This window comes from Hyla sarda, chromosome 6, assembly GCF_029499605.1.
Source record: "Hyla sarda isolate aHylSar1 chromosome 6, aHylSar1.hap1, whole genome shotgun sequence".
In the NCBI taxonomy this organism is placed as follows: Eukaryota; Metazoa; Chordata; class Amphibia; order Anura; family Hylidae; genus Hyla; species Hyla sarda.
The window spans coordinates 264,264,291-264,282,248 of record NC_079194.1 but is presented as its reverse complement, the minus strand read 5'-3'; the positions used below and the strand labels follow the sequence as shown (position 1 = coordinate 264,282,248).

General features: G+C 44.2%; 1 protein-coding gene across 3 annotated transcripts in view; it reads left to right on the top strand.

Moving 5' to 3' along the window:
* Window positions 1-17,958, top strand: part of FKBP2 (FKBP prolyl isomerase 2) — a 132,492-nt gene that overhangs the window by 61,723 nt on the left and 52,811 nt on the right. The window lies entirely within an intron of this gene.

Here is a 17,958-nt window from a genome sequence, read left to right as displayed (position 1 = left end):
AGGACAAGCCCAAACATAGCTTAAAACAATCTGTCAGCAAGGGAGATTAGGCTTGAAATATACAATATACAAATATGCATACAATATAGTATATACAGTACAATGTTAGATGCACACAGTAAAGCTCATATAGGGCAAAAACAGCAAAATAATCCGTAAAAAAAAAAAAAAAAGATATATATACCTAACGTCCCTACCTATTTTGGCAATACAGGACCCTTTCAGGGGACAATGGTAGAGGATAGATATTAATATCCAGACAAACTAAAGTTTGATGTTATGTGGGAGTTAAGTATCCTTTCACACAAATATGTATACCTAAATATATTTCCACAAATTGACACCAGGTTCCCATAACCTATGATGGGCAGAATAGTGTAGTTTGCGGTCCTGTCCATTAAATGAAGGGAATGTACACAGGGATTTACAGTCCATGATTTTCATAAATAATTGGGTGTATAGATCAGCAATTTAATTTTGAGCTATCAAATATCTGAAAGACACAGTGAAATGAGGTTTATTGGATATACAGAAAATGTGCAAACTACATTAAAATAAAAGTAGACGGGTGCATAAACTTGCGCACCTCAACAGAAATATCACATCAATATTTAGTTGAGCCTCCTTTAGCTGAAATAATGGCTTCTAGACGCTTCCTATAGCCTGTAAGGAGTGTTTGGACCATTCATCCTTGCATAACCTCTCTAGTTAGGTTTAATTGTTGCCGAACATGGATAGCCTGCTTCACATCACGCCACAGATTTTCAATGATATTCAGGTCTGGGGGGGTGGAATTGCCATTCCAGAACATTGGAGTTGTTCTTCTGCGCAATGTTTTGGGTCGTTGTCTTTTTGAAATATCCAGCCCATGCGTAATTTTAAGTTGACTGACTGATTCCTCTACATTATTTTCAAGTATCTGTTAAAGGGGTACTCCGGTGGAAAACTTTATTTTTTTTAATTAACTGGTGCCAGAAAGTTAAACAGATTTGTAAATTACTTCTATTAAAAAATCTTAATCCTTCCAGTACTTATTAGCTGCTGAATACTACAGCGGGAATTATTTTCTTTTTGAAACACAGAGCTGTCTGCTGACATCATGAGCACAGTGCTCTCTGCTGACATCTCTGTCCATTTTAGAAACAGCATATGTTTGCTTTGGGGATTTTCTCCTATTCTCCTAAAGTTCCTAAAATGGACAGAGATGTCAGCAGAGAGCACTGTGCTCATGATGTCAGCAGACAGCTCTGTGTTTCAAACGGAAAATAATTTCCACTATAGTATTCAGCATCTAATAAGTATTGGATTGAATATTGAATAATGGAAGGATTAAGATTTTTTAATAGAAGTCATTTACAAATCTGTTTAACTTTCTGGTACCAGTTGATTTAAAAAAAAAAAAAAGTTTTTCACTGGAGTACCCCTTTAATATTGAGTGGAATCCCAGCAACCCTCAACTTTAACAAGACTTCCAGTACCATCTCTGACCACACAGCCCTACACAGTCCACCAAACTTTACTGTGGGTAGCAAGCTTTTGCCCTGCAATGCTGTGTTCTTTTAACGCCATGCATAATGCCCCTTATGATCAAATAACTCCAACTTTGTTTAATCAATTCACAGCACTTTCTTACAAAATGAAACTGGCTCCTCCAAATGTCTGGCTGCATACCTCAAGCGACTGTTTGTGGCGTGTGTGCAGAAAAGGCTTTTTCCGCATCGCTCTCCCATACTGCTTCTCTGTGCAAAGTGCATTGAATTGTTAAGTGATGCACAGTGACAGCTGTGACATCTGCAGCAAGATGATGTAGGTCCTGGAGGTGGTCTGTGGGCTGTTTTTGACTGTTTACACCATCCTTCTTCACCTTTGCCTCTGATATTTTACTAGGCCTGCCGCTTCTGGCCTGTGGTCTTCCTTTTCCTCACTTGGTTCCTCACAGTGGTCATTGACAGCTTAAACAGCCCGTTTTCACCTTAAGGACTCAGCCCTTTTTTGCAATTCTGAACACTCTCACTTTATGCATTAATAACTCTGAGATGCTTTTAACTTTTATTCTGATTCCGAGATTGCTTGTTTGTATTTTTTGTGACATATTCTACTTCAACATACTGGTAAACTTTTGTCGTTACTTGCATCCTTTCTTGGTGAAAAATCCCCAAATTTTATTAAAAATTTAGAAAATTTAGCATTTTTGGAACTCAGAAACTTTCTTTCTTATATCTCTAATATAGTTAACTTTTTTAAATTTTTTTTTATTAACGTAGTGTATTTTACATTTGAAAACCGGCCACTAGGGGTCTCCTCTCCGATCGTTGTGCCGCGCGCTGTTCCTTCTGACGCGGCGATCAAAGTTGACCGCCGCGTCTGAAAACTAAAGTAAACGGTTCCCGGCAGCTCAGTCGGGCTGATAGGGACAGCGCGATAAAATCGCGATGTTCCGATCAGCTGGGACGCAGGCGGAGGTCTCCTTACCTCTCTCTGCCTTGTCCGATGGTCGATTGATTGCTCCAAGCCTGAGCTACAGGCTTGAGCAATCAACCACCTATCTGACTGAACCGTGCAAAGCTATGGCTTTGCAGGGATCAGCATAGGAGATCAGTGTCTGCAGGTCCCTATGGGAGCTATAACACTGCAAAAAAAAAAAAAGTGAAAAGAAAAGTTAACAAAGGTCATGTAACCCCTTCCCTATTAAAAGTTTGAATCACCCCCCTTTTCCCATAAAAAAAAAAAAACGAAAGTGCAAAAACGGAAAAACCCTGAGTCCTTAAGGGGTTAATATTGAGTGGAATCCCAGCAACCCTCAATCCTAATCCTTCCAATAGTTATTAGTTTCTGAAGTTGAGTTTTTGTTTTCTGTCTAACTGCTCTCTGATGACTCACGTCCCGGGAGGACGTGAGGCTGTGCAGCTCCTATGGGGATATTCTCCCATCATGCACAGCTCCCTGGACGTGACCTCATCATTGAGCAGTTAGACAGAAAACTTCAGAAGCTAATAACTATTGGAAGGATTAAGATTTTTTTTATAGAAGTAATTTACAAATCTTTTTAACTTTCCGGAGCCAGTTGATATATATATATATATATAAAAAAAAGTTTTGCCTCGAATACCCCTTTAAGTTTGAAGTGGATTTGAGGGGCCTTTCTGTGAGAAATACCCCATGAATGACATTATGATTACAGAAACTGCACCTCTCAAAGCGTTCAAAATGACATTTAGAAAGTTTGTTAACCCTTTAGGTGTCTCACAGGAATAGCAGCAAAGTGAAGGAGAAAATTCAAAATCTTAATTTTTTTTACACTCTCATGTTCTGGTAGAGCCATTTTATTTTTTATTTTTACAAGGGGTAAAAGGAGAGAAATCCCCCCCCCCCCCCCCCCCCAAAAAAAAAAATTTGTAACCCAATTTCTCTTGTGTAAGGAAATACCTCATATGTAGATGTAAAGTGGGTGCACTAGAGGGCTCAGAAGGGAAGGAGTGACAATGGGATTTTGGAGACTGAATTTTGCGGAAATGGTTTTTGGTGGGCATGTTGCAGTTAGGAAGCCCCTATGGTGCCAGAACAGCAAAAAGAAAAAAAAAGAAAAAAAACATACTACTTTGGAAACTACATCCCTCAAGGAATGTAACAAGGGGTATAGTGAATGTTTTTTTTTTTTTTTTTAACCCCATTTCTTCTGAGTATGAAAATACTCCATGTGTGGACGTCGAGTGCTCTGCTGGCGCACTACAATGCTCAGAAGAGAAGGAGTCACATTTGGCTTTTGGAGAGCGAATTTGTTTGAAATGGAAGTCGGGGGCCATGTGCATTTTACAAAGCCCCCATGGTGCCAGAACAGTGGACCCCCCCTCCACATGTGATGTCATTTTGGAAACTACACCCCTCACAGAATTTAATATAATAAGGGTTATATTGAGCATTTACACCCCACTGGTGTTTGACAGATCTTTGTGACATTGGGCTGTGCAAATTTAAAAATTTTATTTTTCATTTTCTCGGACCACTGTTCCAAAAATCTGTCAGACACCTGTGGGGTGTAAATGCTTACTGTACCCCTTATAACATTCGGTGAGGGGTGTAGTTTCCAAAATGGGGTCCATCGTTCTGGCACCATGGGGCTTTGTAAACACACGTGGCCTTCAATTCTGGACACATTTTCTCTCTAAAAGCCGTATGGCGCTCCTCCTGAGCATTGTAGTGCATCAGCAGAGCACTTTACATCCACATATGGGCTATGTTCTTACTCAGAAGTAATGGGGTTACACATTTTGGGGGGCTTTTTTTTTTTCTTCCTATTTTCCCTTGTGGAAATGAAAAATTTAGGGTAACACAAGCATTTTAGTGAAAACTTTTTTTATTTTCCCATCCAACGTTAACGAAAATAGTAAAACACCTGTGGGGTGTTAGGGCCCACCTATGCCCCTTGTTACGTTTTGTGAGGGGTGTAGTTTCCAAAATGGGGTCACATGAGGGTATAAATTTTTTTGCGTTTGTAGGAACCGCTGTAAAATGAGCCACCCCTGTGCAAATCCCCAATTTAGGCCTCAAATTTACATAGTCCGCTCTCCCTCCCAGGGGTGTGGAAATTTTATAAAAAACTACTTGTCCACGGGACTAAAATGGAGCAAAATCTACTTGTCCCTCATGACGATCCTCTTGTCCGGGCCAATTTTCGCTTTTACGCTCTCGTTTTTTCCTCCTCGCCCTATAAAAGCCGTAACTACCTACTATAATGATTCTCCGAACCCAAAAAATATATAAATATATATTAAGGGAAGTGAAATTGAAATAGTAAAAGATAATTTTGCAGATTTGGTGGTTTTTCTTTTCTGCGCCATTTACCTTGTGGTTGAGGTAACATGTTAGTTTTATACTTTAGGCGCCTGATTACAGCAATACCAGATTTGTATCGTTTACGTCATGTTTTACTAATTCTGGACTTTTTCTAATTTTTTTTAATTGCCATTTTTTAACCCCTGCAGCTTTATTTTTTTTCCCGCATACCAGGCTGTATGAGGGCTCATTTCTTGCGCCATAATCTGTTTTTTGTATCGGTACCATTTTGCTATTGATCTGACTTTTTAATCGCTTTTTAACTTTTTTTTTCTGGGATATTATAAAAATTTCAAATCTGTGGTTTGGTATTTTTTTTACATTTACCATACGGGATACATAATGTTATATTTTCATAGGTTGTACAATTACGCACGAAGCGATACCAAATATGTTTATTTTTATTATGTTTGCATGTTTTTATATAGGAAAAGGGGGTGATTTGAACTTTTAACATGGAAGGGGTTAATGCAGCGGTCTTCAAACTGTGGCCCTCCATATGTTGCAAAACTACAACTCCCAGCATGCCCGGACAGCAAACGGCTGTCCTGGCATGCTGGGAATTGTAGTTTTGTAACATCTGGAGGGGCACAGTTTGAAGACCACTGGGTTAATATGTGTCTTTCAAACTTTTATTAAAACTTTTATTTATTATAATTTTTTTTTTGACACTTTATTAGACTTATGAGGAATCATTAGATTCCTCAGACAGATGAATAGAGTTCTATTGAACTCTATTAATCTGTGTGCTCTGTGATCCATTGATAGAGCCTGGTCCAGCCAGGATCTATCAATGACAGAGCCGGGACAGGAGGAAGCAGAGGTAAGCCCTCCGGCTACCTCTATAGTGGATCGCCCCCCTGCGATCACGCTGCAGGGGGGCGATCCATCCCACTAGCCCACCAGGGAGCGTTCACATCTCCCTTTAGACGCCGCTGTCAGCTTTGACAGCGGCGATCTAAAGGGTTAATAGCCAGCCGCGGAGATCGCCGCATGCTGGCTATTAGTGGCGGCCCCCGGCTACTGAGAACAGCCGGGGGCTGCAGAGTATGGAGCGGGCAGGAATCCCGAGCCCGCTCCATACTCCCCTGTGAGCGCCGCATGCAGTCTCCCCGTGCAGACGTGCGGGGAGTGAAGGCAGAGGACGCAGGTCTGCACGGGGAGAAATAAGCCACGCCCCCGAATCTCCCCCCGCACGTCTGCAGAGCAGGGGAGAGAAGACAAATACACAGCTTCTCATCTCCCCTGCTCTGCTTCCGAGGACACAGGCTGCAGAGTATGGAGCGGGCAGGAGTCGGCAGCCCGCTCCATACAGACTGCAGATCCGCCGCACTTGTCAGGTCCGGCCCTGCTTGCCCGAAGCCGGGCTAAGGGCCGGACAAATTCACCTGCCCGGTGCCCAAAACTGCTAGTCCCGGGCGTTGGGCAGTAGAAATTCCACATCCCTGCCTCCTGAGCCCTGTTGTGCACCCGCAGAGAATTTTATGTCCACATATGGGGTATTTCCGTACTCGGGAGAAATTGTGTTACAAATTTTGGGAGTCTTTTTTTTTCCCTTTTACCTCTTGTGAAAATGAAAAGTATGGGGCAACATCAGCATGTTAGTGTAAAAAAAAAAAAAAGACATTTTTTACAATAGCATGCAAGTGTAGACCCTGAATTTACCTTTTCATAAGGGGTAAAAGGAGAAAAAGCCCCCAAAATTTGTTAGGCAATTTCTCCCCAGTATGAAAATACCCCATATGTGGCACTAAATTGTTGCCTTGAAATACGACAGAGCTCTGAAGTGAGAGAGTGCCATGAGGCCTAAATTAGGTATTTGCATAGAGACTGATCCGGATGCCAGAATTACGCTTACCTCTGATACCAAAATTACCCTACGGCAATGTTTCCCAAACAGGGTGTCTCCAGCTGTTGCAAAACTCCCAGGATGCCTGGACAGTCAATGGCTGTCCGGCAATACTGGGAGTTGTTGTTTTGCAACAGCTGGAGGCTCCATTTTGGAAATGGTGCCGTACCAGATGGTTTTTCATTGGTATGGGGGGGGGGGGGGTTGTGCGGCCCGGCATAACTGTGTAGGGGTATATATGTTCAGTCAGGTCCATAAATATTTGGACATCAACACAATTGTAAAAATTTTGGCTCAATACACCACCACAAGGGATTTGAAGGATTTGAAATTAAACTAACACAATGTGTTTTAACTGCAGATTGTCAGCTTTAATTTGAGGGTATTTACATCCAAATCAGGTGAACAGTGTAGGAATTACAACAGTTTGCATATGTGCCTCCCACTTGTTAAGGGACCAAAAGTAATGAGACAGAATAATCATAAATCAAACTTTCAACTTTGCAGTCAATTACATCCTGAAGTTTGGAATGCATCCTTGCATCCACTGGGTTTCATCCTTGGTGATTCTCTGCCAGACCTCTACTGCAACTCCATTTATTTCCCTTAAAAAAAAATCTTTGGTTGCTTTTGCAGTATGCTCTGGATCATTGTCCATCTGCACTGTCCAAGGCGCCGTCCAATGAGTTCTGAAGCATTTTGCTGAATATGAGAAGATAATATTGCCTGAAACTCTTCAGAATTCATCCTGCTGCTTTTGTCAGCAGTCACATCTACAATAAATACAAGAGAAGCAGTCCCATTGGCAGCCATACATGCCCACACCATGACACTACCACCACCATGCTTCACTGATGAGGTGGTTTGCTTAGGATACTCTTCTCTTCCCATAACTCTGGTACAAGTTGATCTTGGTCTCATCTGTCCATAGGATGCTGTTCCAGAACTGTGAAAGCTTTTTTAGATGTCGTTTGGCAAACTCTAATCTGGTCTTCCTGTTTTTGAGGCTCACCAAAGGTTTACATCTTGTGGTGAACTCTGGTGAGGTCTTCTCTTGATTGTTGCCTTTGACACACATACACCTACCTCCTGGAGAGTGTTCTTGATCTGGCCAACTGTTGTGAAGGGGGTTTTCTTCACCAGGGAAAGAATTCTTCGGTCATCCTCGACAGTTGTTTTCCTTTGTCTTCTGGGTCTTTTGGTGTTGCTGAGCTCACCGGTGCATTCCTTCTTTTTAAGAATGTTCCAAACAGTTGTTTTGGCCACGCCTAATGTTTTAACTATCTCTCTAATGGGTTTGTTTTTTTTCAGCCTAATGATGGCTTTCTTCACTGATAGTGACCGCTTTTTGGATCTCATCTTGAGAGTTGACAGCAACATATTCCAAATGCAAATAACACACTTGAAATGAACTCTGGACCTTTTTATCTGCTCATTATAATTGGGATAATGAGGGAATAACACACACCTGGCCATGGAGCAGCTGAGAAGCCAATTGTCCCATTAATTTTGGTCCCTTAGCAAGTGGGAGGCACACATGAAAACTGTTGTAATTCCTACACCGTTCACCTGATTTGTAAATACCCTCAAATTAAAGCTGACAGTCTGGAGTTAAAGCACATCTTGTTCCTTTAATTTCAAATCCATTGTGGTGATATATTGAGCCAAAAATGTTAGAATTGTGTTGATGTCCCAATATTTATGGACCTGACTGTATATGTAGTGTTTTACTTTTTATTTTGTGTAGTATTGTGTAAGTTTTTAGGGAACAGTCACACGGGCGGGGGTTTACAGCAAGTTTCCCGCAGGGAGTTTGAGCTGCAGCAGAAAATCTGCTGCATCTCAAACTTGCAGCGAGAAACTCACTGTAAACCCCTGCCTGTGTGACTGTACCCTGTACAGGGGGGGGGGGGGGGGGGGGCAAACCTCCAGCTGTTGCAAAACAACTCCCAGCATGCCCTTTGGATTTTGTGCATGCTGGGGGTTGTAGTTATGCCACATCTGGAGGCATACTGTATGCAAAACACTGAGAGTTTGTTACTTAACTCAGTGTTTTGCAACCAGTGTGCCTCCAGCTCTTGCAAAGCTATAAGTCCCAGCATGTACGATTTATAAAGGAGAGAGCGGGTGCCGGGAGTGTGTACCTGAGGCTGGGGCCCCCGATCCTCGGCATCGAGGCCCCACCAGCTCAGTCGGGGCCGGCAGGATCTTCAGAGCGCAGCAGCAGGAGGTAAGGCTGGCTGCCTTCTGTTGCTTAGAAACATCTCCCAGCATGCACACAAGGGCATGCTGGGACTTGTAGTTATGCAACAACCGGAGGCACACTACTGCCAGCACAACTCCCAGCATGCCCTTTGGCTGTCTGTGCCAAAAAATGTGCCTCCAGCTGTTGCATAACTGCAACCCCAAGCATACACAAACTACCAATGGGCATGCTGGGAGTTATAGTTGTGCCTTCTGCTTTTGCAGCTCAACAACTCCCACCATGCCCTTGTGTGCATGCTCGGAGTTGTTGCTAAGCAACAGCAGGCGGCCAGCCTTACCACCTGCTCCTGCGCTCTGAAGATCCTGCCTGCCGGCGCCGACTGCACTGGTGGGGCCTCTATCCCGATGCCGGGGATCGGGGGCCCCAGCCGCGGGTGCTGCCAAAGGATGATAACTGCCATCTCGGATGGCACCTATCATTCTTTTTTACCAGGGACCTGATTGACCCGGAATTTCCGCAAATCGACGATCATCGACATGGGGGGTTTGTTTTTTCGTGACATATTCTACTTTATTTTGGTGGTAAATTTTCGGCATTACTTGCATCCTTTTTTGGTGAAAAATCCCCAAATTTCATAAAAATTTTGAAAATGTTGCATTTTTCTAGCTTTGAAGCTCTCTACTTTTAAGGAAAATGGATATTCCAAATACATTTTTATTTTTATTCACAAATACAATATGTCCACTTTATGTTGGCATCATAAAATGGACATATTTTTGCTTTTTGAAAAAATTAGAGGGCTTCAAAGTAGAGCAGCAGTTTTCTAAAATTTCATTAAAATTGCAAAATCTGAAGGGACAAATGTTTCAGAACTACAACTCCCAGCATGCCTGGGCAGTATAGGCATGCTGAGAGTTGTAGTTTGGCAACACCTGGAGGGCTACCGTTTGGGCACCACTGTAACAGTGGTCTCCAAACTGTGGCCCTCCAGATGTTGCAAAACTTCAACTCCCAGCATGCCCAGACAGCCTTTGACTGTCTGGGCATGCTGGGAGTTGCAGCTTGGCCTTCCTAGTGGTTGCCACAGTAAAGATCACTTTACTTTCACTTTCATACCCCCCCCCCCCCTCCCCCCCACCCACACCGTAGTTTCCCTACCTGAGCCAGGATCCAGCAGTCTCCCGACGATCGGGTGTCCCCAGGCATCTTCTTCTCCAGGTACCGGCCTCCATCTTCTCCCCATGTTCCCCTCAACATCCAGGGGTGGGCAGAACGGGGGTTGCCAGCACTGCAACCTCGCTCCTAGCCCTCAGGATGATCGGGGCTGTCCCTGACAGCTCCGATCATCCCTATTTTCCGGTTGATCGGGTCACCAGAGACCCGATCAGCCCAGAATAGCAGAAAATCTATTTTCTGCGATCGTCGACATGGGGGGGTCTAAGGACCCCCCTCGGCGATGTGCCGGGATTTCAGCAGGCATTCCGGTCCGGTCCCCAACCGGCTAGCGGCGGGGACCGGAATTCCCACGGGTGTATGCATACGCCCCACTTCCTTAAGGACTCGGCATGCAGGGCGTATGCATACGCCCGGCGTCCTTAAAGGGTAGCTCCCACCATCCTATTTGTTTTTTTTCTGTCCCTGCCTATTGCCCCTCTATCCCTAACCCCCTCCCTGCTTTAAATTTTTATTTTTACTATATTAAAAATGCCTTTGGTCTGCCTGGCAGTGTGCTCACTACCAGGCAGACTTCCCCAGCAGGCACCACGTCACTGATGCCTGCTGGGGGTACTTCCGCCCTTAGTTCATCTACACAGGGTGCCTCCAGCTGTTTCACCACTTCAACTCCAAGCTTGCCCTGACATCTATTGGCTGTCAGGGCATGCTGGGAGTTGTAGTATTGAAACAGCTGGAGGCACCCTGTGTAGATAAACTATTAGTTACATGCGGCACTAGCCCGTCCCCTCCGTCTCCCTCCCCCCCCCCCCCCCCGCGCCATACCCCGTTCCCTCCGTCTCCCTCCCCCCCCCCCCCCGCGCCATACCCCGTTCCCTCCATCACAACCCCCCCGCCCCCCCCGCATACCCCGTTCCCTCCATCACAAACCCCCCTCCCGCATACCCCGTTCCCTCATTACACTTACTGCAGAGTCCGGCAGCGGGCGTGCAGGGACAGCGGCGGCGACGAGGCGGCGACGATGTGCGGGAGGGGTGGCCGGGGAGCCAATGCGCTCGCTCCCTGCCTGTCCGATTGACAGGCAGGGAGCGAATGCAGCCTAACTGAAAAAGGACTGATTGCCAGGCCAAAATCAGTCCTTTTTCAGGCGTGACGTCACGCCAGGCTGCAGCCGGCCACTAGGAGGGAGACCCCTAGTGGTCGGTTTTCAAATGTAAATTAAACCAGCGTTGGATAATACAAGACTGCATCATGAGCTCACCTGCAAAAGTTCCAGATCCTCCAGTGATCCCAGGATCCGTGAGTACTGAGGGACTATGGGTCTGCTCTGGCCTATCTTCATTCCATGGTGTTTTATCCTTCTCTTCCTTGTATTGCAGGGAGACAAGGATTCTACAGGTTCTTCGGTTAAACCGAAAAAATAAAAACCCAAGAAATGTGTTATTTGCTATAAGGAGTTTCCTGAATCTGCTTCTAAACCCTTATGTAAATCATGCATTGCATCAGTAGTAAAAGATGACTCTCCAACTCTTATGCAAGAAATTAAATCCATGATTCATTCAGAGATACACTCTGCATTAGCCTCTTTTGCACCTGTTACTCCTGTGGCATCCACTTGGAAGAATACGTTGAAAATCCTCATAAGGAGGAAGCTTCCTCTTTGAAAAAATTCTTGTTTAATTCTGATGATATAGAATCCTTACATAGTTACATAGTTAGTACGGTCATAAAAAGACATATGTCCATCAAGTTCAACCAGGGAATTAAGGGGTAGGGGTGTGGCGCGATATTGGGGAAGGGATGGGATTTTATATTTCTTCATGAGCATTCATGTTATTTTGTTCCAGGAATGTATCTAATCCTGTTTTAAAGCTGTTAATTTTTCCTGCTGTGACCAGTTCCTGAGGTAGACTGTTTCATAAGTTCACAGTTCTCATGGTAAAGAAGGTGTGTCGCCTTTGAGACTAAACTTTTTCTTCTCCAGATGGAGGGAGTGCCCCCTCGTCCTTTGGGGGGGTTTAACCTGGAACAGTTTTTCTCCATATTTTTTGTATGGGCCATTAATATACTTATATACGTTTATCATATCCCCCCTTAAACGTCTCTTCTCAAGACTAAACAATTGTAACTCCTTTAATCGCTCCTCATAGCTAAGATGTTCCATGCCCCATATTAGTTTAGTCGCGTGTCTCTGCACCCTTTCCAACTCCGCAGTGTCCCTTTTATGTACAGGTGCCCAAAACTGAACAGCATATTCCAGGTGAGGCCGTACCAATGCTTTATAAAGGGGGAGTATTATGTCCCTGTCCCTTGAGTCCATGCCTCTTTTGATACATGACAATATCCTGCCGGCTTTGGAAGCAGCAGCCTGACATTGCATGCTATTCTGTAGTCTGTGATCTACAAGTACACCCAGATCCTTCTCTACCAGTGACTCTGCCAGTTTACTCCCCCCTAAGACATACGACGCATGCAGGTTACTAGTACCCAGATGCATAACTTTACATTTATCCACATTGAACCTCATTTGCCAAGTGGATGCCCAGACACTTAGTCTATCCAAGTCATCTTGTAACTTATGCACATCCTCTATAGACTGTACCGTGCTACAAAGCTTGGTGTCATCTGCAAAGATAGAAACAGAGCTGTTAATACCATCCTCTATATCATTGATAAATAAATTAAACAACAGCGGGCCCAGTACTGAACCTTGGGGTACACCACTAATTACCGGGGACCAATCAGAGTACGAATTATTGACCACCACTCTCTGGGTACGATCCATGAGCCAGTGTTCAATCCAGTTACAAACTAAAATTTCCAAACCCAAAGACCTTAACTTACCTGTCAGACATCTATGAGGGACAGTATCAAATGCTTTAGCAAAATCCAGAAACACTATATCCACAGCCATTCCTCTGTCAAGGCTTCTACTCACCTCTTCATAAAAGCAAATTAGATTGGTTTGACAACTTCTATCCTTAGTAAACCCATGCTGGCTATCACTTAAAATACAATTATCCCCTATGTATTACTGTATGTAATCCCTTATAAGTCCTTCAAACAATTTACCCACAATGCACGTTAAACTTACCGGTCTATAGTTTCCTGGGGAAGACCTAGAGCCCTTTTTGAAGATTGGCACCACATTCGCCTTGCGCCAGTCCCTTGGCACAATACCAGACACCAGAGAATCTCTAAATATCATGAACAGGGGTACAGATATTACTGAACTTACCTCTCTAAGAACTCTTGGGTGCAATCCATCTGGCCCTGGAGATTTGCTTACATTTATATTACTTAACTTACCTATCTCTACATTAAGCCAGTTCAGTACATTACATGATGTGTTACCAGCACTGACCTGGCCAATGTCAGCTCCTTTTTCCATAGTGTATACAGAACTAAAGAACTCATTCAGTAGCTCTGCCTTCTCTTGATCGCCCGTGACAACCTCCCCATTATCATTATTAAGGGGTCCTACATGCTCTGTCCTTGGTTTTTTTGCATTTATATATCTAAAAAAATATTTAGGATTAGTTTTGCTTTCTTTGGCCACCTGTCTCTCGTTTTGAATTTTTGCTGTTTTTATTACATTTTTACAGATTTTATTAAGCTCTTTGTACTGTTTAAATGTTATAGCTGACCTATCAGATTTGAATTTTTTGAAGGCAATTTTTGTTGTTGTTTATAGCTCTTTTAACATCATTTGTCAGCCATGTTGGATTTAGTTTTAATCGTTTATATTTGTTCCCCTTTGGTATATATTTAGCTGTATAGTTATTTAGAGTTGATTTAAAGATGTCCCATTTACCTTCTGTATCAGTATTTGACAACACCTCCACCCAGTCTATGTCCTGTAGTGCAGCTCTCAGCCCAGGGAAGTTTGCCTTTTTAAAGTTATATGTTTTTGCCTTCCCCGCCTGTCTTTGTTTTCTACATTTTAAGTCAAAAGTAACTATATTGTGGTCGCTATTACCAAGGTTTTCCCGCACAGTTACATTACCAACCAGCTCTGCGTTGTTGGAAATGATCAGATCCAACAAGGCATCACTTTTTGTTGGGTCCTCCAAACTGGCCCATAAAATTATCTTGCAATAAATTTAGGAATTGTCGCCCCTTTGTAGTTTTAGCCAACCCCGGACCCCAATCTATAACTGGATAGTTAAAATCTCCCATTATTACCACTGTACCTGCCCGGGCGGCCCTCTCTATTTGTTTATGAAGCCGAACTTCTATCTCTTCAGTGATATTAGGGGGTCTGTAGATTACACCAAGTATTATTTTTTCAGTATTTCGCTCCTTTTGTAATTCTACCCACAGTGATTCCACCTCCTCAGAATCATCACACACTATGGCATCGTTCACACTGACTTTCATACCACTTCTTACATACAGACAGACTCCACCACCTTTTCTGTTCATTCTATCCTTGCGAAACAATGTAAACCCCTGCAGATTGACAGCCCAGTCATGCGAGGAGTCCAGCCATGTCTCAGTGACCCCAACTATATCAATATGTTCCTCCAGTATCAAGGCCTCAAGCTCCCCAATTTTATTTGCTAGGCTTCTGGCATTTGTGAACATACACTTTACATTTCCATCCTTTATGTTATTGGGGTTAATGGGATTCAAGGGTGTAAGTTTTATTTTCCTATGAAGCCTATTCCTATTAACTATTCTATCCCCTCCCTCCACTCCACCCCCAGGAACATTTATAATTCCCACCTCTCTATCTACACTATCTTCCCCCTCTTTGCTGTAGGTTCCTTCCCCCCAAGTCCCTAGTTTAAACACTCCTCCACCATTCTAGCCATCTTCTCCCCAAGCAAAGCTGCACCCTCCCCATTGAGGTGCAGCCCGTCCCTACAGTAGAGCCGATAACCGACAGCGAAGTCAGCCCAGTTCTCCATGAACCCAAACCCTTCCTTCCTACACCAGCTTCTGAGCCACTTGTTTACCTCCCTGATCTCCCGCTGCCTCTCTGGTGCGACTCGTGGTACTGGTAGTATTTCAGAAAATACTACCTTGGAGGTCCTTGCCTTAAGCTTGCGGCCTAAGTCCCTGAAATCATTTTTAAGGACACTCCACCTACCTCTTACTTTGTCATTGGTGCCAATATGTACCATGACTGCTGGGTCCTCTCCAGCCCCGCCCAGCAACCTGTCAACCCGATCCACGATGTGCCGAACTTGTGCGCCAGGCAGACAACACACTGTTCGGCGATCCCGGTCTTTGTGACAGATTGCCCTGTCTGTCCCCCTAATAATTGAGTCCCCCACCACTAGTACCTGTCTGGCCTGCCCTGTACTCCTCCCTCCCTCCTTACTGGAGCAGACACCCCCCTGGCGGTCAGAGGCGGTATCCTGCTGCAGTTCTGCTAGCTCTGTAATGGCATCCCCCTCATCTGCCAAGCGGGCAAACTTGTTGGGGTGTGCCAGTTCAGGACTAGCCTCCCTGACACTTTTTCCCCTACCCCTCTTTCTAACTGTAACCCAGCTAACTGCCTGACTGTCCTGCAACTCCGTCCCACTGTCCTCCCCCACCTCTATTCCCGAGAGTGCCTGCTCAGTGAGCACGAGACTCCTCTCCATGTTGTTAATGCTTCTCATTGTTGCCAGTCGCCCCTCTAGATGCAGGATCTGGGCTTCCAGACAGACAACTAGCACACATCTCGCACAACAATATGCACCCTCAAACGGTTGTTCAAGGATTGCATACATTGAACAGGATGTACATTGGACTGCATTTTCCAACATGGAGGCCATCTAGTTATGGGGATTTCACAAATGTATAGGCAAAAACACTTCAAATTTTTTGTAGACCTTGTGGGTTCTGAAATTAACACTCACAGCGATCTCAACCTCCTGCTTTCAAACTCCTGTTTTTGAAACTCCTCTTTCACGCCCCCTCTTACACAGCAACAGTCAGAAGAGCAAGCTCTCAATAAGAGTCCCAAGCTAAGATTTATACACCTGTGCCCAATCTACTCCTCCTCCCCCCTAGAGGTGGAACAGAGAAAACAAAAATGAAAAAGGGTGTTTAAACTCTAACAGTTATCCCACTATGTGCAAAAGAGAAAGACTTACCCAAAATATGAATGTGGACTATAGGCAGTCGCACCCACTCCACAGATTCACTGCGCACAACAGATAATCTCAGTTTTTGAAACTCCTCTTTCACGCCACCTCTTACACAGCAACACTCAGAAGAGCAAGCTGAGTCCGTTTGTATTACCTTGAATTTAGAGGAAGTTCAGGAGACTAAGTCTTTCCAGGATGAGCTTTTTGGAGGCCTAGGAGACAGGAAACCCTGTACTTTCCCTGTTCATACAAATTTGCATAAAATTATTAAAGATGAATGGGCAAAGCCAGAAAAGAATGCTTTTATTCCCCTAGTCTAAAAAGGCGATATCCCTTTGATGACGCAGACTCTACTACCTGAGACACGATACCATTAGTAGACATCCCGGTTGCTAAGGTAGCAAAGCGTACCTCTCTGCCTTTCAAGGATGCTACACAACTTAAAGATCCAATGGATAGAAAGGCAGAGAATTTGCTTAACAGTGAGGAAGCAGCCTCCCAGGTCTTTTTAAGGCCTAGTATAGCCTCTACCTGTGTAGCCAGGACTTCAGGATTTTGGTTAGACCAGCTGGAATACCACCTCCAGTCTGATACCCCTAAGGACCAGATTTTGGAATCCTTAAGATGGCATCTAATTTTTTATCAGATGCCTCCTGCAGAATCGGTAAAACTTGCTTCTCATACTGCTGTATTATCCAATACCACTAGGCGTGTACTGTGGTTGAAATCTTGGTTGGGAGACAGGACTTGTATTATCCAATACCAATGCTTAAGATGGCATCTAATTTTTTATCAGATGCCTCCTGCAGAATCGGTAAAACTTGCTTCTCATACTGCTGTATTATCCAATACCACTAGGCGTGTACTGTGGTTGAAATCTTGGTTGGGAGACAGGACTTCAAAAAGTAAACTCTGCTCCCTTCCTTTCCATGGAAAATTTTAGTTTGGTCCAGAGTTGAATTCTATTCTGGAAAGAGCAGACAAGAAAAAAGGATTGCCCTTATATAAGGTCCAACCTAAAAAGTCTCCTTTTCATCTTTTTTTCCCAGTCAGACCAATCTTTCAGAGGAGGTAAAGGGAAAACAGGATGTTGGTCTTACAGGAAGGGAGGTAGAGGTAGAAATATAGTCTATTTTTCCTGTCACTTAAGGCAAATGGACGTTCATAAACGTCCAATACATTTTCTATCACCATTTCCTGTGGCATGGTGATAGAAACGTCATTGCAGCTGTTCTGAACTGCTGATAGATGTTACTAGGCGGCTGGGGACAAATCAGAAAGGTCCCCTCCTGCTGATCCCTGTCATTGGCCAGTCACTAAGTGACTGTCCAATGACAAGTGACTTGCGGGGTTCGCGGTGTTTACCGAATCTGAGAAGCTCATTTCTCTACCTGATCTTCTCAGATTCGGTAGTCTCCTGCAGAACCAGAAGAAAGTGTATAAAGAAGAGTTAACCCCCGATTAACCCCTGATTGCTTACAAACTCTGTGCCTGCAGTGCTGTGCCTATGTCCCGTATTCTGCTGCGGCTGTCAGTTGCTGTCAGTGAGGTCGTTGTCTGCAATCTCACATAAGTCCCCCAAGTGTGTCCCCCCCCCCCCCCAAAACATGCATTATATACCCCCCAAGAGTCTCTCCTGCAGCCCGATCTGTGTTAGAAGCACTGTGTCAGGAGCAGTGCTTCGGAGTCGAGGAGTCGGAGGAAATTTTGGGTACCTGGAGTCGGAGTCAGCAAACAATGCTCCGACTCCTACTAAATAGTTACTGCAATGCCACCCACCCAAGTCAGTGTCGAAAGATTATTTTCAGCCCTAA